This window comes from Desmodus rotundus, chromosome 4 (genome assembly GCF_022682495.2).
Source record: "Desmodus rotundus isolate HL8 chromosome 4, HLdesRot8A.1, whole genome shotgun sequence".
Lineage (NCBI taxonomy): Eukaryota > Metazoa > Chordata > Mammalia > Chiroptera > Phyllostomidae > Desmodus > Desmodus rotundus.
In genome coordinates, this window is record NC_071390.1 from 91,792,927 (window position 1) to 91,820,089 (window position 27,163).

The following is a 27,163-nucleotide window of genomic DNA, read 5'->3' on the forward strand; positions in this document are numbered from 1 at the left end:
ATTTTGCTTGTTAGTTCAGTTTGTTCATTAGATTCCACATATGAGAGAAATCATACGGTATCTGTGTTTCTCTGACTGGCTGATTTCAGTGAGAATAATGTTCTCCAGGTCCATCACACTCTCTCAAAGGGTGAGATTTCCTTCTTTCTTATGGCTGAGTAGAATTCCATTATGTAAATATTCCATAGTTGTTTTAGCCACTCATCTACTGATGGACACTTGGGCTGCTTCCATATCTTGGTGATTGTAAATAATGCTGCAATGAACATAGGGGTGCATCTATTCCTTCAAATTAGTATTTGGGGTTTCTTCAGATAAATTTCCAGAAGTAAAATTATGTCATAAGGCAGATTCTTCTTTAATTTTTTGATGAATCTCCATGATGCTTTCCACAGTGGCCACACCAGTCCGCATTCCCACCAAGAGTGCAAAAAGGTTACCCTTTCTCTATATCTTTGCCAGAATTTGTTGTTTGTCGATTTATTGATAATAACCATTCTGTCTGGTGTGAGGTGGTATCACCTTGTGGTTTTAATTTGTATTTCTCTGATAATTAATGATATTGAGCATCTTTTCATATGTCTATTGGCCATCTGTATGTCCTCTTTGGAGAATTGTCTGTTTGGTCCTTTGCTCCATTTTTAATTGGATTATTTGTTTTACTGGTGTTGAGTTTTATAAGTTATTTATGTATTTTGGGTATTAACCACTTATAAGATGTATTGGTGAATATGTTCTCCCATTCAGTAGTTGCCTTTTTATTTTGTTGATGATTTCCTTTGCTGTGCAAAAAATTTTTACTTTTTGCAATACCATTTGTTTTTCTTTTTCTTCTTTTTAGTTTCCCTTGCCTGAGGAGATATATTATAAAAAATATTGCTACAAGCAATGTCCAATATTTTACTGCCTATGTTGTCTTCTAGGATTTTTATGGTATGGGGTCTAACATTTAAGTCTTTAGTCCATTTTAAATTTATCCTTGTGTGTGGCATAAGAAAGTAGTCTAATTGCCATTTATTTTTTAACTTATCCTCTGTTTATTTTCATTTTCTTTTTCTTTTTAAAGCAAGCCCTTAATGATATTTTGCAATACTGGTTTGGTGTTAACACACTCCTTTACCTTTTTCTTGTCTGGGGAAGCACTTTATCTGTCCTTTCATTCTAAATGATAGCTTTGCTGGGTGGTGTAATCTTGGTGTAGGTAGGTCCTTGCTTTTCATAACTGAATATTCTCAGCAATCCCTTCTCACCTGCAAAGTTTCTTGTGAGATCAACTGACACTCTTATCAGAACTTCCTTGTAGCAGTTTTTCTGTTTTCTGTTGCTACTTTCAAGATTCTCCCTTTGCCTTTAACCTTTGGCGTTTTAAATATGATGTGTCTTGGTGTGGGTCTCTTTGGATTATCTAGGAGGCTCTGTGCTTCTTAGACTTGGGTGTCTTTTTCCTTCACCAGAGGAGGGAAGGTTTCAGTTACATCTCTACAAATAGGTTCTCAATCACTTCCTCAACCTCTTCTCCTTTGGGTATCCCCATGATAGGGATGTTGTTATGCTTCATGTTGTCCATAGTTTACTTAAACTCTCCTCATTTTTTAATTTTTTTTTTCTTTTTGATGCTCTGCTTGGGAGTTTTCTCCTACCTAGTCTACCTAATTGCTGATTTGATCTTCTGCTTCAGCTGACCTACTTTTTATTTTTTCTAGTGCATTATTTATTTCAGATATGCATTCTTTATTTCTGACTGATTTTTGTATGGTTTCTGTCTTTTTTATGCTATAAGACATCCTTAAAACCATCATATTAAACTCTATATCTGAGAAATTGCTTTCTTCTTTTTTATTTAGTTCTTCTGGACAGTTCTCTTCTTACATTTGACGACTGTTTGGGGGTTTTTTTGTGGGGTTTTTTGTTTTTTTGTTTTTTTGGTCTTCCCATTTTGGCTACCTCTTTGTGTTTGTTTCTGTATGTTAGGTAGATCTGCAAAGACTGGTGCAGTATTATGTCACATGCTGCCTGTGACTGGCCCTGGACAACCTGTTTGGAGCTATCAGCTATCCACAGATTATAGTACCCTCCGCAATGCCTTGTTGTGTGCAGAAAAAAAACAAGCTGCACACCAAGGTTGGCTTTTAGCAGCATTGGGCCTGTGGGAGGCTCGGCTAAAGTTTCAAAGCTCTCAGAGATCCACTTCAACCTGTAGGCTTTCTGCTAGGCTTAATCAGTCAAAGTGCCTCAAGCTGAACTCCTCAGAAGCCAGGCTTAAGCTCCTCAGGGCAAGGCTAGAAGGGAAAGCTATTGCTTCCCCCAGGCTGATGCCACATGGAGGGGACTGCTCTGCCTGGGAAAGATGGTTTCTGCAGTACGGGGAAAGAGTGAGCACAGGGATCCTGGCAGTTAACTCTTCAGCTCTCTTCCCCAGAGCCACCAAACCCATACTAACCTCATGTGACTCTAGTCTGCTCTGCCCTGCATTTTCCAAAGCCCAAGGCAAGTGGCTGCAAAAGAAATTTTGTGAGTTGACCCTTTAAGAGTCTCCCTTCATCTCTAGTCAACTCTCTGTTGTGGACATATATCTCACTGCTTTTCACAGCCAGTTGTCATATCAGTTCCATTCCCAGTTCTAGTGCTCTAGGCTGGGAGTCCAACTTGAGGTTTAGACACCCTGGCTGCTTGAATATTCCTCCAGAACTTCAGCTGCTGCCTGTGGAAGCCCAACGATCCCTCTTGTCCTCCATACTTTCACCAGTGTTGATATGGTGGTGTTGTTTCTTCCAGAAGTCCTTGGTTATAAGGCTTCTTCAGCTAGTGTTCAGTTGGTTGTTGAGGATAATTTTTCTATAATTTAGTTGTAATTCCAGTTTGGTCCTGAAAGGAGTTTAGTGTATCTTTCACCTACTCTACCACCAGCCTGGATCCCTCTCATACATGGTTTTTACATTAAAAGAAGATTAAAACAGTCCACAAAATAATCCAATATTCTTATGAGGGGGAATAGAGTTTGTCACCTGAAAATACTTCTTTTTGAAATATTGATCATTTTAAGCTGGTTATTTTTTAAAAAACAAAAGAATCAAGAAGAGTCTTACTGTTTAAAAAAAAAAATTCTAATAGAAAAACCTGCTCCAGCAGGAGATCACCTTAGCGTATGAACCAAGTGTGACAGATGACAGAAAACCTAGCAAAGTCTCCGTGTTAGGCTCCCTGCTGTGTCCCATTGTTTCTGGGTGGCCTGGCAAGAATTTGTTAACCAAGCACTTGCTCCTTCTTATCTATCTATATTATGAATTGTCTACCTTCCCTTTGAAGTCCAAACCACTACCTACCCCCTTTTTCCTTAGTTCAAGAATGTATACAAATCTCAACTGCCCAGTTTGTGCTCAGGTTCCATATTTTTATGGAATCCCATATATACATATGTAATAAATTTTGTTATGTTCTCATGTTAATCTGTGTCATATCAATTTGATTACTAGACCAGCCAGCAGAACTTAGAAGGGTAGAAGAAACATTATGCTTTCTCTCTTACAGTAAGAAATTTTAAGCCCTGGCTGGTGTGGCTCAGTGGATAGAGCACCGGCCTGCAAACCAAGGGGTCACCAGTTCGATACCCAGTCAGGGCACATGCCTGGGTTGCAAGCCAGGTACCCAGTAGAGGGAGATTGATAGGCAACCATACACTGATGTTTCTCTCCCTCTCTTTCTCCTTCCTTTCCCCTCTGTCTAAAAATAAATAAATAAAATCTTTAAAAAATGAAGTTTTAAAATTATACCTTTTTAAAAATATAGAAGCGTATGTGTGAAAATTTTGTCAGTTCTTTCTAGGTACTAAAACTTGAATTGATGTATTATTTTATTACTTTTTTTCCAATTGTTCAGTAATCAATGCATTTTGTTAATATACTTTTGGAACAATATATAAGAAGCGCAGGTGGAGAGAAATATTAAATTGTTCCAGATTAAAATAACAACACAGTTTGCCTTGTAAAGCAGTACAGGTTAATGCTTAGATTTTTTTTTTTTACAAGGGGAAAGTTAACCTAAGAGAGGAATTCATATTAAAATTTTTTTCTCCATCTCTGCAATAGCTCACCCTACTGTAACTGGACAGAGATGGGCCCAGAGTGGGTCTGGCTCAGGCCGGACTGTGGTGTGTGAGTTCTTGACTTTGTGTAAGAGAGGTTTACTTTCAAAATCTTGAGAGTACATTTATTGAGGCTGGGGACAGGAAACAAAGGAAGGATTTAGGAAAAAATGTAACAGGAGAGAGCTTAGGTGTTGCTCTGCTTTGTTTGGCTCCCTAGAAAATTTATAGCAAAGCAATGAACCAAGGCTGAGCTGCTGTTAGCTCACTGGAAAGTGAAGGTTATAGAGACAGAAGTGAGCCAAGGTGAGGATGCTTTTAGCTCATGGGGAAGAGAAGAAGAGGTCTTGGAGACAGCACCAGGAGGTAAGCCCAGGTCGAGCTGCTGCAGCCCATGGCCCCCCTGGTTTCAAGTTTTCTTGGGACCCTTAGAGTTTAGGAGGAAATAAATAGGTTCATGGTCAGGAAGGTCATAGGCATTCTCTAGAGCAATCTCGCCCTGAGTCTTTTAATTTTTTTTTTTTTTTGGCAGATGAGATGCTTAGTGAGGGGTTTCAGCAGAATATTCATCAGCTTTCCAGGTGCATTTTTAATATGCTGATGTGTCAAAAATGAGTGCATAGGTGCAACAGAATAGTCAGGACAAATCACGGGAGGAGGCAGGGGGCAGGGAGAAAACCCCAAGGTGAAATTGGAGATTAGAATCAGTTTGTGCTTCCTGTGAAGGGAGAGGTTTCCAGAGGAGGGAGATTGCCTGTGGCAGATAAGCAGCTCATGACTCAGCAGAAGGGAGCTTGTACAGCGATGTGGTCAAGACTGCCCCATTGCTAAACATGTCACTCAGAAGAGGGGCACAGGCAAATATGGCTGACAGTGGCCCTCATTAGTTGAAAAAGTGGCTTTTCCCACTGGCTTTCAGAGCACATGGGATCCTGGGAAAGGATTTTTAAAAAGAAGGAAGGCAGAAGCTTCTTTCTTGCTTTGCCCAGCATGGGTGAGTGTGGCAGATGCTGGGGTGGCTCGGAGCTTAGGCCCCTTGTGATCAGAAGCCAGTTCTGAGAGGCAGGGTCCGAAGATAGGATGCATGCCTTGCCAGGCACCAGCCCTTGGGATGCTATGGTCAAGTGCAGCATGGAACATGGGTCCTGGACTGCTTCTACTCTTTCACCCCAACAGCAGCGTGTGGACGCTGAGTGGCACACAGAGACATGGCTGAGAAGTTCTTCATGGTGGAGTTCCTCCCTGGGTGGAGCTTCCTCATGGATGGAGCTTCTGGGAGTGATCTGGCAGTACACCCCAGACCCTGAGAGAGAGAGAAAGCTACTGCAATGTGATGGTGGCTCTGGCACCAGAGAGAGAGAGAGAGCCTGGAGCTGGAGAGATGGAGACCTGTTCATGTATCAGCCTTGGGCTACAGATAGACAATAAGAGGGAACTTCTGAACATGAATTTGAACTTTAATCTTCCTAGGGGCAGATGGTTTTCTGTGTTTTGCAGGAGACGTCAGCTTGGAGCAAGAACGCTTCTAGCCCCCTCAAACTAAAACCCTAATTTTAATAATAAAACCCTATTTCATTCCTGACGAATCTTCATGTTATGAGTTTAAATGGCAACAAGTGGCCGGTCCCCAGGCTGCCGGGTTACAGAGGGGGCTTTGGGAATATCTTTGGCCTGCTATACTATTTTACTTTTATCCTGGGTCTCTCTGGCTTTTAGTGGGGTTTTTGTTATTTGTTCTCCTGACTTCACCTGTCCTTGGTTTAGCTGGCAAAATGAAATTAATTGAGTCTCTGTTCTCTACTTTCCAGGAAAGGGAGATTTAAGCTATGCATTTTTTGGTTAGTGAGGAGAGGTATAATATAAACCTCTCGAGTGTCCTTGGTTAGAGGAGATAAGGTCTTGTGATTCACTCACTGGCTGTAAGCTGCTCAGACTGTTTGGCCTTGTTCAGTTTCTTATCTCAGTTTCCCCATTGCACTTGCTCAGGAATTCTCTTTGCTTCTTACTATCCTGTCATACTACCAAGGGCAGCAGGAACAGAACTTAAGAATTTATTAGGAAAGAGTAGTGCAGTGAGATTTAGTTTATCTGCTATTGTCAGGGAATTACATGATCCATGGAAATAGGCATTAATCAGCACTGCTTTACAAGGCAAAGTGTGGTTTGTTGTTGTTCATATACAGAGTAGAGAGAAACAAGATAGAAATAGTAGTGATGGAACTATCATATCGTCTTGGTGAATCCTAGATGAAACACTTTACATGCACCAGCATTCATTTCTGTGGGGAGTTACCTGTAATTTCAATAAGAAAGGAAAATCCCATCATATCTAAAAAAATGACTGGCTGGGCTAGAATTTGTGATTTCTGGGATGTTGGCTTTCCTTACTGAACTTGTTTCTTTCCTTATACAAATGCAGATTCTGAGCCACAGGAGGCTCAGTTTAAGTTTGTTGAGTTAGTTCTTTAAATTCAACAAATGTTTATTGAACACCCACTAAGTATCAAATCTTGGTGCTGGAATAATCGATTCATAATGGTTTGGGATGGTTCCCATATAACAGCATTTGTAATATTTTTATTGTTATATGTGTATTTGGGTGGGGATTTGAGATAATAAACATTAAAATTCTGTAAAGTCCTAGAGGAATTATAAAGAAAAGTAACAAATATTGTTTTGTGTACTCAAAATCATTTCTTTTGTAACAGCTTATCCTTAGAAAATTGTGCTTTAGCTTTGGCTAGTGTGGCTCAGTGGATTGAGTGCTGGCCTGAAAACCAAAAGGTCGCTGGTTCGATTCCCCATCAGGGCACAGCCTGGGTTGCAGACCAAGCTGGGGGTGTATGAGAGACAACTGATCCATGTTTTTCTTGCATCGTTGATGTTTCTCCCCATCTCTTTCCTCCTCTTTCCCTCTCTCTAAAATAAATAAATGTCTTTTTAAAAAAAGAAAATTGTGCTTAAAAGCAAATATGGAAAGTTCATGCTAATAAATGGAAATCAAGTTTGCAAATTATTTTGAGACTTTACAAAAATCCTGACATAGCAACATATGCTTCTAGAAATTTCCTGAGACATGCTAATAAAAAAGATGAAATTACACATAAAATCATGAGGCTAGATGAGACTTCAGGGTGAATATCTTTATTTTTCTGTCTCTTCAGAAAAAATTATATCAAATCCTTCACATAATACTTGGCTATTTTATTCATGCAAACCTCCAAAAGGTGAGTATTTTTTAAGTTATGACATGACATTTATTTATTTACTAAAGTAATATTTGCTGAATTCTGTAGCAAGTCCCTTAATATATCTTCATAGAGTCAAGACCCATTAAGCTTACCATTTAGCTGCCAAATTCTATTTTTTAGTACTGAATTTCCTTTTTAATTCTTACATATTATTCTAAAATACTCACAACTCTGTGAATCTCTTCAGCACCCTCTTATATATACTTTTAATATTTTACCATAGTTCTTTTCATATTGACAAATTCTAGGCATGTAGAATTTAACCAGTGTATATAGGCTTAGTAGATAAACACTTATAGATAAACACTTAGTAGATAAACACTTATAGAAGAAGCACAAAAACCAGAAACACGAGATTTGTATTTTACACCCAGTTTTGTCATATTAATGTTTTATCTGAATTCTAGTCATTGGGGAAGGAAAGTACTGATATAAGATACTTGGACAGTCCAGATCTGGGAGATAACTTGTGTTGAATGAGGTACCCATGAGTGGTGAAGAGCAAGAACATTTCAGTTGGACCCTTGGACAACACCAAGGTTAGGGGTGCCAGCTCTGCTCCACCCCCACCTTGTGCATTTAAAAATCCTGGTATAACGTTTTACTCCCCCAAAACTTTACCATTATGAGCCTATTGTTAACCAGAAGCACTAACAGTAACATAAACAGATGATTAGCATGTTTTAATGATATATGTATTATATACTATAGCCTTGTAATCAGGCAGCATGGTGTCTGACTGCTTGTTGCCATGTATATGCACAACACAAATATTTATGAGGAAGAAAATAGGTTTTTATTAGCAGGGTTTCCAATATAAGGGTGCTGGGAGCATCCTTGCTCTGAGCCAACTGAGCTGACCTCTCCTCTAATCTTCCATTCCGCCCTGGGGTTTTCTCCCTGCCCCCAACTTCTCCAGCTATTTGGCCTGACCTCTCTGTTACAGTTTTACAGTAAAGTAAGCTACGGAAAATAAAATGGTATTAAGAAAATTATAAGGAAGAAAAAATACATTTACAGTATTTATGAAAAAAATTAATGTAGTGAATTTCAAAATAATTCACAAAGTGGGCCTGTGTAGTTCAAACATCCGTTGTTCCAGGCTGAACTGACTGTAACTCCGGTAAGGATTGTGAGAGACGGTCATGGACAGGTTTGCCTGCTCATTGGCTTCTCGTGAAGCAGTGTGGTTTGGGAAACAGGTCTGCTGTCACAGCCAGCACATGGCGAGTGCCAAATCCTCACCAACAGAAGCTGTACATGTTTGTTTTTGAGAGAAGGGCCTAATGTGATGGGGTATCCTTCTGAAAAACCCCAGTACTCAAACCCTGATACTCACAGACCCCCTACTCTATCCCCCACATCCCACAAAAAGGAATTCGCCACAAACAGGCCAAACATGGTGGCACCTGCAAAAATGATCACATGAAGTTACATTTACTCCAAAGGAAAGAGGTTTGTGCTTTTGAGTGGCAAAATTAAAAATGTATTGGGTGTCTCTTTGCATACATTTTCAAAAAAACAATGGGACAAACTCATGATAAGGTCTAGGTTTATTATCATATGAACATTTCTTCCTCCTCACCTACCTTACTTCCCTCCCTTCCCCCAAGAGAAATATATAACTTCCTAGATATTTTGTAAATAAAGAAACAGAATCTTGAGAGAGGATGCAGGCCAGAGTGGAGGACTTGATTTCATAGGCCAAATCAATCAATGTAATAAAGAGCTGGAGGTACAGGGAGAAATTGAGAAAAAGAAAACTTGGGATGGAAAGAATGATTAGTGTGAGGTGTGAAAGATTCTAAATCCATTCTGATGAATGAATAGGTTATGTCAGAAGTGTCGCCATAGGCCCTTCAGGAAAGGAGTAAAGATTGAAGTCATCTTTGCTCATATTGTCAGCTGTCCAGTGTTTCTCTAAATGTGACTGTGCCAAGCCGAACCCCGGTGCCCCTGGGTTTATGGGCTGTAATACAATACTCATTTTTTGTTTTTCTCCCTCTTTAGATTTTAAACTTATTTTGTTAAGATTTTATTTATTTATTTTTAGACAGAGGGGAAGGGAGGATGAGAGGAGAGAAACATCAGTGTGTGGTTGCCTCTCACACACCCTCTACTGGGGACCTGGCCCAAAACCCAGGCATGTGCCCTGACTGGAAATCAAAAACTGATGACCCTTTGGTTCATAGCCCGGTGCTCAATCCACTGAGCCACAACAGCCAGGGCTTAAACTTCTTAAGGGCAGTTTTGTTTTATTTATCTTTGATTCCTGGCCATCTTTGAGTAAGTGTGTGACTACTTCAACATTTACCTAGGACTCTACATTGGTTTTGTCAAATACTAAACTTTTATTACAATATTTTAATCACTACTTTCTCTTGAAAGCATTGATATGTTCGTGTTACCTTACATATATAATGATATATAGGTATAGGCATAGATATAGTTAACATATAAGGTTAAGTGTACAATTAGAATATTAGACCTTATTCTTAAGAAATATTACAAAGACGACGATTTTGTGCCTGGGAAACTTTGTTTTCTACTTCTAAAGTTACACTCTTTGGCAGCCACTGTGTAAACAAAGGTATAATACACAGATACTGACATTAAGGATCATAAGATTTTAAAGTACTTTTTAAGTTTTATTTTGTTCTACATCTAGAATACCGCCTAGGAGAATAGTTTTTAATTCAGAACATAAATTTGTGTGCAAAGATATTCACTGAGCACTGTTTTTTGATAATAAAATATTGGAAATATCCAAAATATCTTAAGAAAATAATGATTAAGTTAAACTGATACAGCCTTAAAACAAAATAAGCTAGAAAATATTTCATTATGATATTGCTGTAAAAGGCAAGATTATACTAACGTACATATGTATGTGGATGAAAAGAGGAGTTCTATGGAAAGTAAGCTCATGGGGTCATCTGATCACAAATTCCTAACTGGGCTGCTCGTGGTGGGTGGTCATGCCCCAGGCATACAGCTTTTTACCAAAATGTTTATCTTTGCTTCCGCGAGTCCCATTCATTGTTTTCATGCATATAGGCTAAAGCACCTTTGGAATAAGCCTCAGTCACCAGCCCCGGCCTTGCTTTCTCTCACACCTCCTGTAACCCTCCTTGCTTTTCCTCCTTAATTTCAAATTCATAAAAAAAGCTCCAAAACTCTTATTGTCTGGAGCATTAGACATCTTGCTCCCCAGCACATGTTGTTAGTTTGGCTCAAATAAACTCTTGTAATTTTCATCAGGTTTGAATGTTTCTTATATCAACATATTTGAAACAATCATAACTAATTTTCAAGTGTAGATAAAATTATTAGAAAGTAAAACAGCAGAATGTTCATAGTTTTTTTCTTAGTATTCTTTAAAGTGAGTTATTCTTTTCATTTTACATTTCTGTATTATTACATTTCTATGGTTATATGCATTTCAAAGCTAAAAATAGCTTTAAGAATCTTATTAAAGAATAATTGGAATACCATTTCTTCAATTTTATAAATAAAATTTCTTTAAGTTTCTCATATGCCCTATAAGTTAGCGTGCACATTTTTACTCATTCAATCCACATGTATTGAGCACATTCTATACGTGAGACAGTGCTGGGGACAAAGTGCCAGGTTTTGACTCAGGAATCTCCTTTGTTGTTTTTGAATAATAAAAAACGGCTTGCTATATGGTAAGATAATCATGAATATTATGGGAATTTTTACTAGGGTATTAAAAATGTTGTATACTATCTTTTTGTGATTGTTGGGAATTAAAAATATACATACAAAAAACACAATAAAATATATTAGCTACAGTGAAGTTCCAAATGAGAGTTTAGAAGTAGTAAAAAGCATGCTTGTACTACCCTCTCCTCCCCCCAAAAAGAATCAAGCTAAACGACACAGAGAATTCAAGAAACAAAAAGACACCAAACAAAAGTCACTCAGGGAGTTTAATGCACCCATAAATTTGTTTCATTATCTACACTCACCCCTTAGAATCAGTGGAGTAAATATCATCTTTAGATTCATGTCTCCAAGTCCCACATATCTTGTCTAGATAACTCCCTCGAATTTCAAGCATACATCCAACTAGCTCTTCATTCTCTTTACTTGGGTATGTACCTACCATGTTCAAAACTGGCCCCCTGAGAGTTCCCCCCACATCCACTCCTCCTACAGTTTTCTATTCTGTGTTCCTAGAGACTCAGGCTAAAATCTTGGAGTCTCCCTATTTTCTCTTTTTCTTTTCTTTCAGACCCATATCTTATCTGTCAGCGAATCCTGTTCCAGACTCTGGCTAGTTCTCTCTACTTGGACTGCTACCACCCATCTCTCACCTACATCATAATCTCCCTGTTTCTGTTCTTGGTTTCTCCTCTCAAAACAGACACCAGAGTGATGGTGTCGGAATTTAAGCCAAATGCCTCTCACTGTGCAGACCTCTCCACGAACTCTCCACCTCACTCAGTAAAAGTCTAAGTCCCTCCAAGTTTACAAGGCCCTCAAAGATTCACTGTGATTTGTCCCTCTCCCATCACCTCTCTAATTTCATCACCTCATAACCTCAGGTTGGTTCACTTTGCTCTAACACACTCCTCGAATTGCTATTACTTAAACATCATGCTCTCACTTCAGGGCATTTGTAACTCTGCCTGGAGTTTTTCTCTTGATAGTCACGTGGATCACCCCACTCTTCCTTTTGATCTCCCCTCTGAGTTCCCGTCACAATGAGATCATCTCTGGCTGCTGTGGCCAAAACTTCAACTCCAGCCTCCCACACTGAAATTTCCTGACTCTCTCCGTGCTTTATTTTTCTACCTAGCACTTTTATTTAATTATTTTAATATTTTACACTTTCCCTTCCCCAATCTAAGCTTCATGAGGGCAGTTATTTTGGTCTGTTTTGTTCATTGCTGTATCTCCAGTGCTTAATAGAGATGCTTGAGCCATCTCTATTTGTTGATGCATAACAAATATTTTTTTCTTAATGAATAAATTACCCATGGGATGATGGTGATAGATAACTCAGGTAGAAATCTGAGTCAAGTTGATAGAGGGATGAAAGAAGAAAACATTCTTATTTAAGGACATCTACAGAATATAGCTAAATTATTTCTGCCATTAAAACAGAGTATTAGATGGTGAAAATGAAGCAGTATTGGCCAATTTTTGTTGTTTCACTTTCTTTACCAACCAGCCTTATTGTAAAGACTAGCTCACATCTTCAGAGACCGAATTGCTTTGGATTGTCAATCTTGCCACAACAAAATTGCTCTCAAAGTTCATGCTCTCAGCTGATGGATGAATCAGAAAAGAGTCCTCAATAATATCTGAACATGGGGGTGCATTTGTTCAATGCCTTTGAATTTACATAATGGAGAGTTCACTTGCTGAAGAAGATGAACACAGTTATGGGAACCACTTACACTTGCAGTTACTTTGAGCCAGAAGGGCTTTTGGAAAACATATAGCACATTCCTGGTGAGGAATTTAACTTTTTCAGTAATTAGCTAAATATGGAAACAAATAATTAGAAAATTAGACAATAGAGGTTATGTTTAGTTTTATATTTCAACAAGATCACTTGATAGAATTTTTACCATGTTTCTTAAAAAATCATCTGTTAGATTCAGTAAGCAGGAACATAAATATGAACTATTTCTATATTTGAGGCCCAAGTGAAAATGATTCAGAAGTGCCATATTCAGAATATAATTCACAGATAATTATGTTCCATATTTGTGAGGAATCTAGTACATAAATCCTTGAATGGAACAGTTTAACCAACTTTAAAAGAATGAACAGCTGAACGGAATTGTAATGATATAATTAATGTAGAAGCATAAAAATTGAAAGAGTAATAGTCACCTTGTAAATTTTCTCCATTTCATATTTATGCTCTCTCCTACATTTATTATATCATATATCAAGTGATTCAGCTTCCTTGGAAACCCATTTTTATAAGAATAGCCTCAGTGATACAGCCTAAATCTGGAGTAGGAACTTCACGACACATGGCCTATATACTCCAGATGGCCTTGTATGATTTCCTCAATTATTCTGAAATGCAAAGAAGCTCTATGGACATCAGTCAAATGGTGACATTTAAATGTTCACTAACCTAAGATTTTCTTGGGTGAAGAAGGCATCTGGATAAATTTGCACACTTGGGAAGTAGTGGAGTCCTAGCTTCCACCCTGCAGCCTATGAGAGACCTGATATGAGTCACGAATGATCTGGTGGGCTCCTACACAAAAGCAAATTATATTGTACCTCGAACCAATCCTTCATCCTGAATGTCAAAGTGGTTGGTATAGCCACTAGTCTTAGAAACAGCTCCATAACTATTGATAAGACTGGACTATTTAAATTGCCACTGAATTGCCTCCTTCAATGACTTCACCAGGATTAACCAGAGGCTCACTACATTTTGTAAGGTGCTATCTGAAGTGATTATTCATGATAAGACGTATGAAGCATTTAGCATCACCTTGCCTGAAAGACACATTTCTTAAGGTTCTGATATATAATTTTAAAGACATACCTCTTAGTAATCTGTTGCTAATAACTACTTAAAGTGTACTTTGAGTAATGACTACAGAATATTCATAGTTATTCCTCCATCACATAATTTTGCACTTCCTTAATATGATTCAAATATAATCCTTTATGAGAGAAATAAAAATTATTAATAGCTTATTTCACAGAGAAACTATTCCTTCTTTATCTATAAAAATAATTCAGGTGCATAAAGTTTACAATTTGTAAAGTAGTTAGATTTACAAAGCAACCAGATACCAGGAAAATTTTAAAGCCAAAGCATGTCTTTATATGACATCAATTTTACTCAGGGGTGAATATAAAACAAAATTTCATTAAATCTAATGCAATGTACTAAGGAGTAGATTTTTAAAGTTATATGGATTTTTTTAAATTAAAAAACTAGCAAATCAAAGATGTTTCATTTGTGGGTGGTTGGTTCAGACTTGGCCCCAGAGCCCCAGGGTTACATATCCACACCCCTGTGACTTTAAGACACAGGTCAAAACTGTGAAACACACTGAACACATTGTTAGAATATTTTAAACTATTCTAACAAATATCTATGGTAGGTAGGGCAGAAGATGAAGCTGAGGATAAAAAGAATTCCATGATTAGCCAAAATGATTAATTATTAAGTTTGAGACCTGGTCTCAGGTCTTTTTTTTTCTTAAGACTTTATTTATTTACTTTTAGAGAGAAGGGAAAGGAGGGAGACAGGGAAAGAAAGATGAGAAACATCAATGTGTGGTTGCCTCTTGCACGCCCCCTACTGGGGACCTGGCCTGCAACCCAGGCATGTGCCCTGACTGGGAATCTAACCTGCGACCCTTTGGTTCACAGGCTGGTGCTCAGTCCACTGAGCCACACCAGCCAGGGTTCAGGTCTTTAAAGTACACACCTGAATCTCTTTCCTGAATTTCATTCTCATTTTTCATAAGATTAGTAAGGACAAAAAATTATAAATGAAAAAAATAGTAAAAACATACAAAAGAATAGACCTAAACTGTCAAATCAGGAACTAACTTTATTCCGCAATTCATATATATACTTTCTTTCTCTGACTTATAAAATTCTATTTAATAAATTTCTCAGTACAGCACTATTAATTTTGGCTCAATTGCCAAAATGATTTACTATGAATCACCTACAAGAAGTACCTACCTACCTACCAACCTAGTTAATTTTGTCTAAAATGAGTGCAATACAATAAAAAGCTAAAGGATAGATTCCCAACTACAATAAAATTGTTCTCTACACGACAGCCATGCCCTGGTGTGATCTGAATTGGATGCTGTAATGTGAAATAAATGCAGTATATTAGCTGAAGGATCTCAGCAGCATATGCAGCTGTTAATCGACAAAAATAAATATAGCTGGTACATAAACTCATACTATGAACCATGTTTTATAGCCCAGCAATTTATGTAAAATAGAGTGAGGCCCACATGGCATAACAAAACAACAGTTGTTAGAAAAATTCTCCCTCCACTGTCACTTAATCCGTATATTTAAGTACCGCCACAGTTTCATAATCCATGAAGACAGAGCCATTACTTAAAGGGGGACAATCAATGAAAAAACAGAAAGGATTGTTGAGTTTAATTACTTTGTATGTCAACTAAATACATAAGTAAGTCAGTCCACTCAGTGTAATCCAATTCTAGAGAAGGAATTATTGAAAATGTGAGCTTTACCCTTGATATTTCTTACAATAGAAAGAAATTTGTGACCCTCAAATTTCCAAAAACTAGTATTATGGATTAATAAGGAATGGCTTAAAATGAAATGTGCAACCAGTAGAGTCTCTTTACATAGGATACATTGCGTGTGTTTGACAGATCGGTTCATGCCAGAGACGCCTTATAAAGCAGACGTTATTTTTGTCAAGATAACAACTTTGACTCTTGCCTGAGGATCAGAAGGATATTTTTTAAATAAAAGTGAACTTTTATAAAATAGATAATTTGTATTGCTCTTCTAAATATATTACACACATTCTGTCATTTATTTCTCACAGAAAAAGTACTAGATAGGTAATTTCATCTGCATTTTCTACATGAGTAAGTCAAAGTTTATGGCACTTAAATAACTAGCCCCGAATTGCACATTGGAACTAGTATTTGATTCCAGGTCCGGGAAATACTCCAAGTCAGTGCTTTTCATCAATGCATACCATTGTTGCCTCTAAATGAGGACAGGTATTAAAAAATTCGCCTTAAGTCTGGTTATCCTTTCATCTGTTAGGCACAGAAAAACAACATAAAATAATACAATCTTTAACTGGGTGTGACAGACAGACCCTAAGTTGAACCTAATACCCTTGCCATCCAGCACTCATGTTTTTGCACAATACCCTTCCCTTTAGCGTGGGACCTATGACTTGACTCCAATGAATAGAATGTAACAAGGTGATGGGAAGCTACTCCTTTGATTACATCACATTAGATAAGTCTTGCAAGGCAACTTGCTTTATGGCTTCTCCTTTCTGGCTCGAATAAAGCAGCTGTGCTGAGGAAAGGCCCAAGCGACAAAGAATCACAGGTGGCCACGGGAACTGAAGGCAGCCTCAGATGAAAGCTGACAGCCAGTAAAAAGTCAGGGCTTCAGTCATTCGGTTATGAGGAAATGGGCTCTGCAACAGTCTGGATGAACTGAAAGGCAGATCGGTTTCCAGCTCATCCAGATGAAAACACATTTCAGCCAACACCTTGAATGCGTCCCTGATTCATCCTGCACAGAAAACCCCATCCAGGTCCAGAACTCCTGAAGTACAGAGACTACAAGGTCATAAATTACCAAAAAAACACTAAGTTTGTGGTAATTTTCAATGAGAAAAAAACCCCAATGCTCTGGATGAGACGCAGGATTGGCAGGAATATTTCAGAAAACAAAGACTACATCTTTATTTCGATTCACTTGCATGTGAGCCATATAATATGTGCATTCTCCATCCTTGAGATACCTACTCTAGACCTCTGGAGTTACCTCAGTGATCTTGACTTTGAGGCTTGGAGCAAATTCCAAAACAAAGTGTTATGAGTGCCATCATGGAAAGTGGGCAGAAGTTTTGTTTTCTCTCAAGTTATTTTTATTTTGTAAGTAAGAGATCATCTCCAGAGTGATTATTATTCAACATCTAATGTGCAATATTTGAACTGAGATTTTGATAACACACCAGGAAAAAAGTGACAATATTCTTTTATTTTTCTTATTGTCCCTTGATTTTCCTGGGTGCCCTTTATAAAAAGTCAAGACATACCCAGGGAAAAAGAACTGAATTACAGAAAATCTGGAGTTATGGTACTTAATTTCAAAGACTATTAAATGTCACGAAACTATCTGAAGGGAAAGGGAAAGTGTTTGGAAATAATATTCTTTTGGTTATTGTTAAATTCTGAACATTTTTGGAAGAAATTTATATGTATTTATAAGCATTTCAGTGTCTCATATTAAAACTATTTATATAGTTTCTGTCACTACCATAAAAAATTATCACAAATTTAGCAGTTTAAACAATATAAATTCATTACCTTACACTTCTATAGGCCAGAAATCCAGTAGGTTTGGCTGGTTTCTTTACTCTGGCTCACGAGGTTATAACCAGGGTGTCATTGGGGCTATGTCTTTTCTGGAGGTTCTAGGGAAGAATCCATTTTCTTTTAGAGTCCGTCCACTGGCAGAATTCGATTCCATGGGCTTGTGCTACCGAGGCCCCCGTGTCCCTGCGGGCTGCTGGCTGAGGCTCGTTCCCAGCTCCCAGAGGAGACTGCCTTCCTTGGCTCAGAACCCGCTCCCTCGTTTTCAGAGCTGCAAGAGAGGCTCAGCCCTTGTCACCTTGCAAGTTTTTCTGCCTCATCTGTCCACTGACATTCTCTTTCTTCTGTTGCATCTGTTGGACTTCAACCAGAGAAATTTCTGGCTTTTTTTTATCCTCATGTGAGGATGTATTTGCTAATTTGAGAGAGAGAGAATATTGATGTGAGAAAGAAACATTGATCTGTTGCTTCCCGTACGTGCCCCGACTGCGGATTGAACCTGCAACCTAGGTATGTGTCCTTACCTGGAATCAATCCAGCAACCTTTTGGTGTGCGGTCCAGTGCTCCAACAAACCGAGCTCCTTCATTGGATCAAGCACACCTGGATAATCCCAGCTAATCTCCCTATCTCAAATACTGTACCTTAGTCATGTCTGTAAAGTCCTTTTTGCAATGCAACCGTAACTTATTCACAGATTCTGGGGATCAAAGACAGAGCATCTTTGAGGGGCATTATTATGTCTACTGCACTAATCTTCAAATAAATTAAATTATCATTTAATAATAGACAATTTGATAGACACAAACATCTTTAAATTAGGGGAAATAATGTCTCAAAAGGGTTTTTGGTTGTGTAATTTTTGTGATCTTCATTTGGAATCTATCCGATCAGCGTGGAGTAGGATGTGCAATCCTGATTATAAATAATAACAAAAGTTCAAAGCAGAAAAGTATGACTTCTTATACCACTTTCTTTTCTCCCCTGTGCAGATGCCCATTTGAAAAGCAGTCTGTAGTTACCAAACTTCATTAACTATTTATTTTATGATTTTATCTAGTTGTCTAAAAAGGATATGTCCTATTTTTTTCACATTTTATCCTGTTTTCTTCACTGATATTTTTTTAAATTGTGATAAAATTTACATAACAAATTTTAACCACTTTCAAGTGTATAATTCAGTCGTATAAGTGCACACACAACGTTATGTTACCATCACTTCTATTTCCAGAACTTTTTTATCATCTCAAATAGAAATTCTGTGCCCACTCACCAATAAGTCCCCATTGCCCTCACCTCCCAGTTCCTGGTAAGAATTTGCTTATCTTAGATACCTCATTCAAGTGGACTCATATGATAGTTTTCCTTTTATGTCTGCTTTATTTCAGTTAGCATAATCTTTTCAAGGTCCATTCATGTTGTGGCATGTAACAGAACATTTCATTTCTTCTGATTCCTGAATACCAGTTCATTGTATGTATATACCACATTCTGTTTAATCATTTGTCAATGGACACTTGGGTTGCTTCCACCTTTTGGCTTCAGTGAATGATGCTATCAATATGGTTATACAAATATCTCTTTGGGACCCTGATTTCAATACTCTCTTGTATATACGGAGAACTTAAAAGACCGTAAATATCATAACTTGTGGCCCAACATTAGGATTTTTGAAGTTTGAGCTCTGAAGCTGTTTACAAGTATAACTTTGCCCTTTTGGGCTCCTCAACTGCCTGCAGAGCAAGCAGCCCCCCACGCTGATGGTACTATTTAACTAATTGTACTCCTTGCATCATTGATAAAGAATACTCTTTGCACTATAATTGTGTGGTCAAAGACAGCCCTTTTGTTCTATAGGCTTGGGCTGAAACGGGGATGTTGATAAATACTCAATCATGCATTACTCACTGTTCTCACCTCACAGCCCACTTGCTTACCCACTGCATCCGCTGAACGTTGAAAGTTCAGTGTTCTCACCAATCAAAAAATGAATGATGTACGTTTATGGTCGTGTTTCTCCTAGCAAACCATCTCTTTGGTCACCAGCTTCTTACAACTTTGTCTTTAAACACCTTGCCCTATCCCCTCCATTTTGGAAGGTATTTTTGGTCTCTATTGAGGGCTACGATTCCTGGTTTACAAATCATTATCTGAATAAACTCTCTTTTAATTTCTCAAAAGGATACTCTGGAATTTGGTTGACAACACTAAGAGTGGAATTGCTGGGTCATGTGGTAATTCTATTTTTAATTTTTTGAAGACTCGCCATACTGTTCTCCATAGCAGTTGTACCATTCTACATTCCCACCAACATGCATAAACTTAATATATCTACATCCTCAGCAATGCCTGTTATTTTCTGGAGTTTCTTTTGTTGTTGTTGTTCCTATGGTTACTGTGTGTGTTTGTTTGTTTGTTTATTAAAAAGTTTAAATTACAGTTTGCAGTCGATATTATTTTGTATTAGTTTTAGTTGTACAGCATAGTGGTTAGACAATTATATACGAGATATGTCTGGAAAAAGTCCAACCATTGTTAATATAACAAGAACAATTTATGTAGCATCAATGTAACCTGGCAGCCCAGGAGAGTCATTCAAAATGACTGAGGGAGTAGAGCAACAAGTCTGCAAAGAATTTTGCATTAAGCTTGAACATTCCTCTGTGGAAACTATTCAAATGATTCAGAAGGCTTCGGCTATGGGCAACTGGTGATTGGCAGCTTCATCATGACAACGCGCCTGCTCATGCATCATGTCTGGTGCAGAGTTTTATGGTGATACGTCAAATCACCCAGGTGACTCAGCCCCCTACAGCCTAGATTTGGTGCTCTGTGACTTCTGGCTTTTCCCAAAACTAAAATCACCTTTGGAAGGGAAGAGATTTCAGACTGTCAGTGAGATTCAGGAAAATACAAAGGGGCAGCTGAAGACGATTAGAGAACTGTGTGAGGTCCCAAGGTGCCTAATCTGAAGGGGACTGAGGCCTCATTGTCCTATGCTCAATGCTTGCTGTATCTTGTATCTTCTTCAGTAAATGTCTCTATTTCTTACAGCGCATGGCTGGATACTTTCTGGACAGACCTCATTCTGTACTAATCATATTATGGAATCTATGCAGATTATATGGCTGCAGGATTTTATTTTATTTTTAATTAATTTATTTTTATTGAATTTATTGGCATGACATTGGTTTATGAAATTATATATGTTTTCAAGTGTACAGTTCTGTAATACATTATCTATATATTGTGTTGTCTTTTCACCATCCAAAGCCATCTCCGTCACCATTTGGGTTTGTTTTAATAGCAGCTGCCTTACAAAGTGTGAGGTGGTATCACTTCATAGTTTTGATTTGCATTTCCCAAATTGTTAGTGATGGTGGGTATCTTTTCATGTGTTTGCTCGCCATTTGTTCTCCCCTTTGGAGAGATGTCTGTCCACGTTCTTTGTCCATTCTATTATTGTGTTGTTTGTGGTTTTGTTGTTACAGGAGTTTTTTATTCTCAATATTAAACCCATATTAAATATATGTTTTGCAATTTTTTTCTCTCATTCTTGGGATGTCTTTTCATTTTTTTATCATTGCCTTTGAGCACAAGTTTTTAATTTTAATGAAATCCAATCAATCTGTTTTTTCTTTTATTGCCCGAGCTTTTGGTGTCATATTTGAAAAATCATGACTAAATTTAAGGTCAAAGAGATTTTCTTTTATGTTTTTTCTAAGAGTTTTATATTAGCTCTTAAGCTTAGGGGTTTTTTTGAAAAGGTAAAATAACTTAAAGCATTAGTATCTTAACAATCAATCTGTTAATAGCAAAAATCACAAAATATGTTTAATATAGAAACACACATTTATGTCTTTTAAGAAAATGTTTGTATTGTATTTTACATCAAAACATAAATTATTAACCCACTTAAAGAATCCTCAGTGGTCAAAATCATGGTGAATTTTAAACAACTTCAGATTAAATTTTGATTTTTGAACTATTTTGAGTTTTCACTGCCACTTAAGTCTAAAGTTTATTCTTCCTTTCTTTCAAGATTTTAATTCAGATTGAAAAATGTGTTTACATTTTTTTAAAATAGCTTGGCAAAAAAATAATTTGCTATTCTGTTTCAAATGGAAATTTAGGAAATAAACAGATTTGATTGCTTGGTATTGTGTTTTATTCCATTTTATTTTATTTTATGTGTTTTATTTATTGTAATAAATATAATAGAGTAATAGAGAATAAAGACATAGGTACTTTATAAACTGGCCACTGATCTTTTTCTCATATAGTTTAAAAAATGCACACATAGAAATTCAAGGAGCTGAGTTTTCTTCTGCCCTATAAGACAGTTGTTAAATTTGTGTATTTACTATTATATAATAGAGGATTTGTTTGGCCTTTGTCCCCAGTTCTTAGGAAATAACCTCTTAACTCTCAAAATTTCCTAAGTGTTTAAAATATCTGTGTTATTCATGTGGGCCCCTGGACCAAATTTTATAGTTTATGTTTAAAAACACTCCAGATAAGGGCTGGCCATGCCAGAAAGACCAATCATGTGATTAGAGGGTTTGGAATCTGAGGGTTAGTCCTACCTCTCGGAAAGGTAGTGATGATGGAGATTGAGTCAACCAAACGTCCGATGTTTTAATCAGTCATGCCCCACACAATGAAGACTCCATAAGGACTGCACATGACACCTTGGGCGAACTATCCTGGATAGCAACACCCCGAGTGTCAATGCACTTTGATTCTGAGAAGGTACCACATCCCTTGAAACTTTGCGTTTAGAACTTTCCCAGATTTTGACCTATGTATCTCTCCTTTTGGCAGGATATAATTTTGAATCCTGTTGCTAAAATAAAAACTAATTGTAAGTACGGTGCTTTTATTTCAATAAGTTCTTTGTACCTTTCCTATAAATTATTGAATCTGAAGGGAATCATGGAAAGCGTTGAATTTATAGCTACCTCATCAGAAATGAGAATGGTTCTGGGGACCCCCAGGTTTACAGCTGGTTCCTGAAGCGAAGATCTTCTTGTGGAGAACTAACTGTACACTTAATCACGGATTTTGCCAACTGTACACTGGATTTTGCCAACTTCCAGTACCTATTCAGTAAATACTGTATGACTAAGAGAGTAGCCAGCTACCTTTGTGCCAGGATCCCTTAGAGCCAGCCTCCCATGGGCCCCAAACAACTGAAATTTCACCATTAGAAAATACAATTAACAAAACAAACAAGCGAGCAAAATACACCCAGAGACCCTGAAATAAAGAACAATCTGGCAGTAACCAGAGAGGAAGGGGGAGAGGGATAATAGGGGATAACTAACAGGGGAGGGGCATCAAGGAACATGTATGAAGTACAAGTGGATAAAGCCAAAGGGGACGGGTTTGAGGATGGAGGTGGGGATGGGTAGGGCGGGGGGGGGGGGGCGTGGTGGGGTGAAAATGGAGACAATTGTACTTGAACAATAATAAAAAGAAAATACAATTAAAATCCATGTTATCTCCAGAGATGCCTTTTATTTTATTGTATTGTATTTTTATTTTAATTATATTTTATTGATTATGCTATTACAGTTGTCCTGATTTTCCCCCTTTTGACCCCTCTCCACACAGCACCCACACTCCCTCAGACAATCCCCCCACTATTGTTCATGTCCATGGGTCATGCATATAAGTTCTTTGGCTTCTCCATTTCCTATACTATACTTTACATCTCCATCGCTAATCTGTAACTACCTATTTGAACTTCTTAATCCCCTCACCTTTTCACCCATTCCCCCCCACACACACCTCCCATCTGGCAACCATCAAAACGCTTTCCATATCCATGATTCTGTCTCTGTTCTTCTTGTTTGCTTAATTTGTTTTTTAAATTCAATTGTTGATAGATTTGTATTTTTTGCCATTTTATCGTTCATAGTTTTGATCTCCTTTTTCTTGAATAAATCCCTCTAACATTTCTTATCATAATGGTTTAGTGATGATGAACTCCTTTAGTTTTTTAATGTTGGGGAAGCTGTTTATATGACCTTTGATTCTAAATGATATCTTTGCTGGGTAAAGCAATCTTGGTTGTAGATCCCTACTTTTCATGACTTTGATTATTTCTTGACAATCCCATCTAGCCTGCAAAGTTTCTTCTGAGAAATCAGCTGACAGTCTTATGGGAACTCCTCTGTAGGTAACTAACTCCTTTTCTCTTATTGCTTTTAAGATCCATCTTTATTTTTAACCTTTGGCATTTTAATTATGATGTGTATTAGAGTGGGCCTCTTTGCATCCATCTTGTTTGGGAGTCTCTGTGCTACCTGGACTTGCATGTCTACTTCTTCTACCAAATTGGGGAAGTTTTCTTTCATTATTTTTTCAAATAGATTTCCAATTTCTGGTCCTTTCTCTTCTCCTTCTGGCTCCCCTATGAGGCAAAGGTTGTACCTCTTGAAGTTGTCCTAGGGGCTGCTTATACTATCCTTGTTTCTTTGAATTCTTTTTTCTTCTTGGTGTTCTGATTGATTGTTTTTTCTTTATTATATTCCATATCATTGATTTGATTCTCAGCTTCATCCACTCTATTGTTGTTTCCTTGTAAATTGTCCTTTATTTCAACTAGTGTACCCTTCATTTCTGACTGGATCATTTTTATGCTGCTGAGGTCCTCACTAAGTTCCTCAAGCATCCTTATACCCAGTGGTTTGAACTCTGCATTTGATAGATTGCTTATCTCTATTTAGTTTAGCTCTTTTTCTGGAGTTTGATCTCTTCTTCCATTTGGGCCATGTTTCTTTGTCTCCTCGTTTTGGCAGCCTCCCTGTGTTTGTTTCTGTGTATTAGGTAGAGCTTCTTTGACTCTTTGTCTTGGTAGTGTGACCTAATGTAGTAGGTATCCTATAGGGTCCACTGGCATAGCCTCCCCTATCAACCAAGATGGGTATTCAAGGTGCATCCTTTGTGTGGACTGAATACACCTTCCTCTTGTAGTTGAGCCTTGGTTGCTGTTGGCAGATCAATGCAAGGCCAATGAGTTGCAAGGATTGGCTGTGATCATATACCACCAACCTCTACCATCCATGGACCATCAGCTGTGCAGGGGCATGGTGGTGGTGCTCCGATGTGGTCTATAGCTGTCCAACCAGGTGTGTTGGCTCTGGAGTTTCCCAGGGTGTACATGCCAAGGTCAGCCCAACCTGCTCTTTGCCCAGGGCCACCCTGCTTAAGCTATAAAGCAATCTGAGATAATTGCTACTTGCTCTGGGCTTGGAGGTTCCCAGGCAAAGCCAAGCTGTGAATCTAGGCTGGCTGCTGCTATTGTTGGGCCTGGGGCTCACTGAGTCCAGCTGTTACTCATTTGATCGGATTTAGTATAGGAGACCGTTCTGCGAGCATGGGCCCAGCTCCCACTCAGAGAGGCCAGTGGAAAGTGAGGTCTAGCACACAGGACCCATGTCCATAGATAAGTTCTCCCATGGGGAATCAGGCCTGCATTGTACCTAGGCCACTTTGAGACATGCTTTTGGCTAAAACTCCCTCACCCTGAATTGAGGCAGCAAATGTTTACTACATATCTTTAAAGTAACTTCCTAAAATCTGTGCTAAACCTTCCAAGGACGAGAGTAACCAGTTCAACTACTCTTCCCTTTACATTTGCAAATATCTTTCTTTTTTGTTGTAATTAGCAACATCTTCTCCTTTGTTTTCTGTAACCACCTAAAGAGAACCAGTGCATATTAAATGAGGACCATCCTCAATGTAATGTGACCAGAAAAGCAATAAAGGCCTGTCAAGGCAAGGGTCAGGGCACTCTCCCCTTGAGAGAGTGGCCATGCTGTCCCTTTTCCTCCACAGGACTTGGCAATCCATGTGAATTTGTCTTGTCTCAGCCACAACACCGTGGACACTGCAGGTCAGTGTCCTCATCAATTTAGGAAGTTGTGGAGCTTGAGCCCAAACCAACCATGCATATGGAAAAGCAGCTTAGGTGGACCTGTAAATTGGATGGGGTGGAATCACTGGGGATCGTCAAGACAGGTCAAACAGTGTTAGCCAGATTGATGGAATCTCAGACATGACACTAGCTTGCTGGTTCTGTGGGGGGACAATTTAGAAAAGGGACAATGTCCTCTGCTCACCTTGGATACAGACACTTCTATTTAGCCCTGTATACCTATTGCCTTTCAAGCTGCTACCCTGGTGCTAGAGCTCAGAGGAAGTCAGTCTGAGTAGGTGAGTCTGTGTGGGTTCTTTAAGAAGAACTGCTTGGTGCTCCAGGAGTTTCTTATACTGACCCAATTCCTGCTGGTTTTTGTGGCCAGAAGAAGTGGGGACTTACCTTCCTGGCACTGGAACCCTGGGCTGAGGGGCCTAATGTGGGGCTGGGACTCCTTACTCTCAAGATATCCCTCTTGAATTTTTATCCACCATGTGACCAGCCCATTCTGAGTCTGGATGTGGCTTCTTTAATTCCACATTTGCCAGACATCCATTCAACTCCATTTCTGACAGTTCTGAGCGATGGTTGTTCTGTATTTTACTTGTAATTTTGATGTGGTTCTGCAAAGAAGTGAACCACATCTGCCTATGTCACCATCTTCAGAGATGCCTTTTAAAATTCAAATGTAGCTGGGATTGATAATACATCAAAGTGCTTTTAGTCACTCCTATATCTAAAGCCACTTAATCTATTAGTCAGTAAAAGCAACCTTTGCTACAGTGTGAGGAATAAGAGTTTCAAGAGAGAATGTAACTTGAGATAGTTTTCAAGGTTGGACTTTTATGTGGAGCCCAGAGAGCATCAAGTATTGTAGAGATGTAAATGGGAAACGAGGTTGTAAAGAAAAGGGGCAAGATACTGTAAGAGCAGGGTGAAATTGTCCCCAAAGCAAACCACCAACATCGTTATTTTGTCTGAAGCTAACCAAACACTTTGAAATAAAAATCTCAAGTCTCGAAATACCCAGAAGATGCAATGCATATTTGTTTTCTTTTTGTAAAGAAAAAACAAAATCCTTTCTAAACTTACCCCCTTCCTTAAGATAGATAACAAGAAAATAGTGGGGCAGTCCTAAGCCATGAAACAACAATGAAGTCCAATGACCTTTATTAATGGGGTGGGGGGTACTTGCTGAACTATAGACAAGTGAACAAAATAACTGAAGCAAACTCATGTGATCCCCTAAAGGGACTTATGTGTTGGGATATCCATGCATTAGATATTCATTGAGCAGTACCTATAGGTCACCTTGCACTAAATTTTATAGGGTATTCACAAGAAAAATCAGAATTACATTACCTTCAGAAATCTAATAATTGTGTTGGCATTACATTTTGCAATTCAGTAATAAAAACAAATGTAGTAAAAAAATTAAATTTTTCTGAAAAAGATGAAGAAGAAGTACAGAAATACATGAGAGTTACTAGTTCATTCTGGGTGGGTGTTAAAGGGAAAAATATTTTGCATAAAGTTATTTCTGTGAAGGAATTTACAGATAAATAGAAATTGTACTGGCAGATCATGACAGGGTGCGTGTTTTGGGTGGACAAAGTGTGGTATGTTTGAAGAACAGAAGGTAGTGGAAGCGTAGATCAAAAGCACAGATTAATAGTAGGACCTAGCCATGCAGCAACAGCTAAACTCAGTGACTTTTCTGGAGGTATGAAAGGTTCAGTCAAGGTCCCATACCATCCTCCAGAGCTTGGCTTTATCAGATAGTGAAAGCCCAATAGAGGGTTATTGGGAGTAATTATCACTGT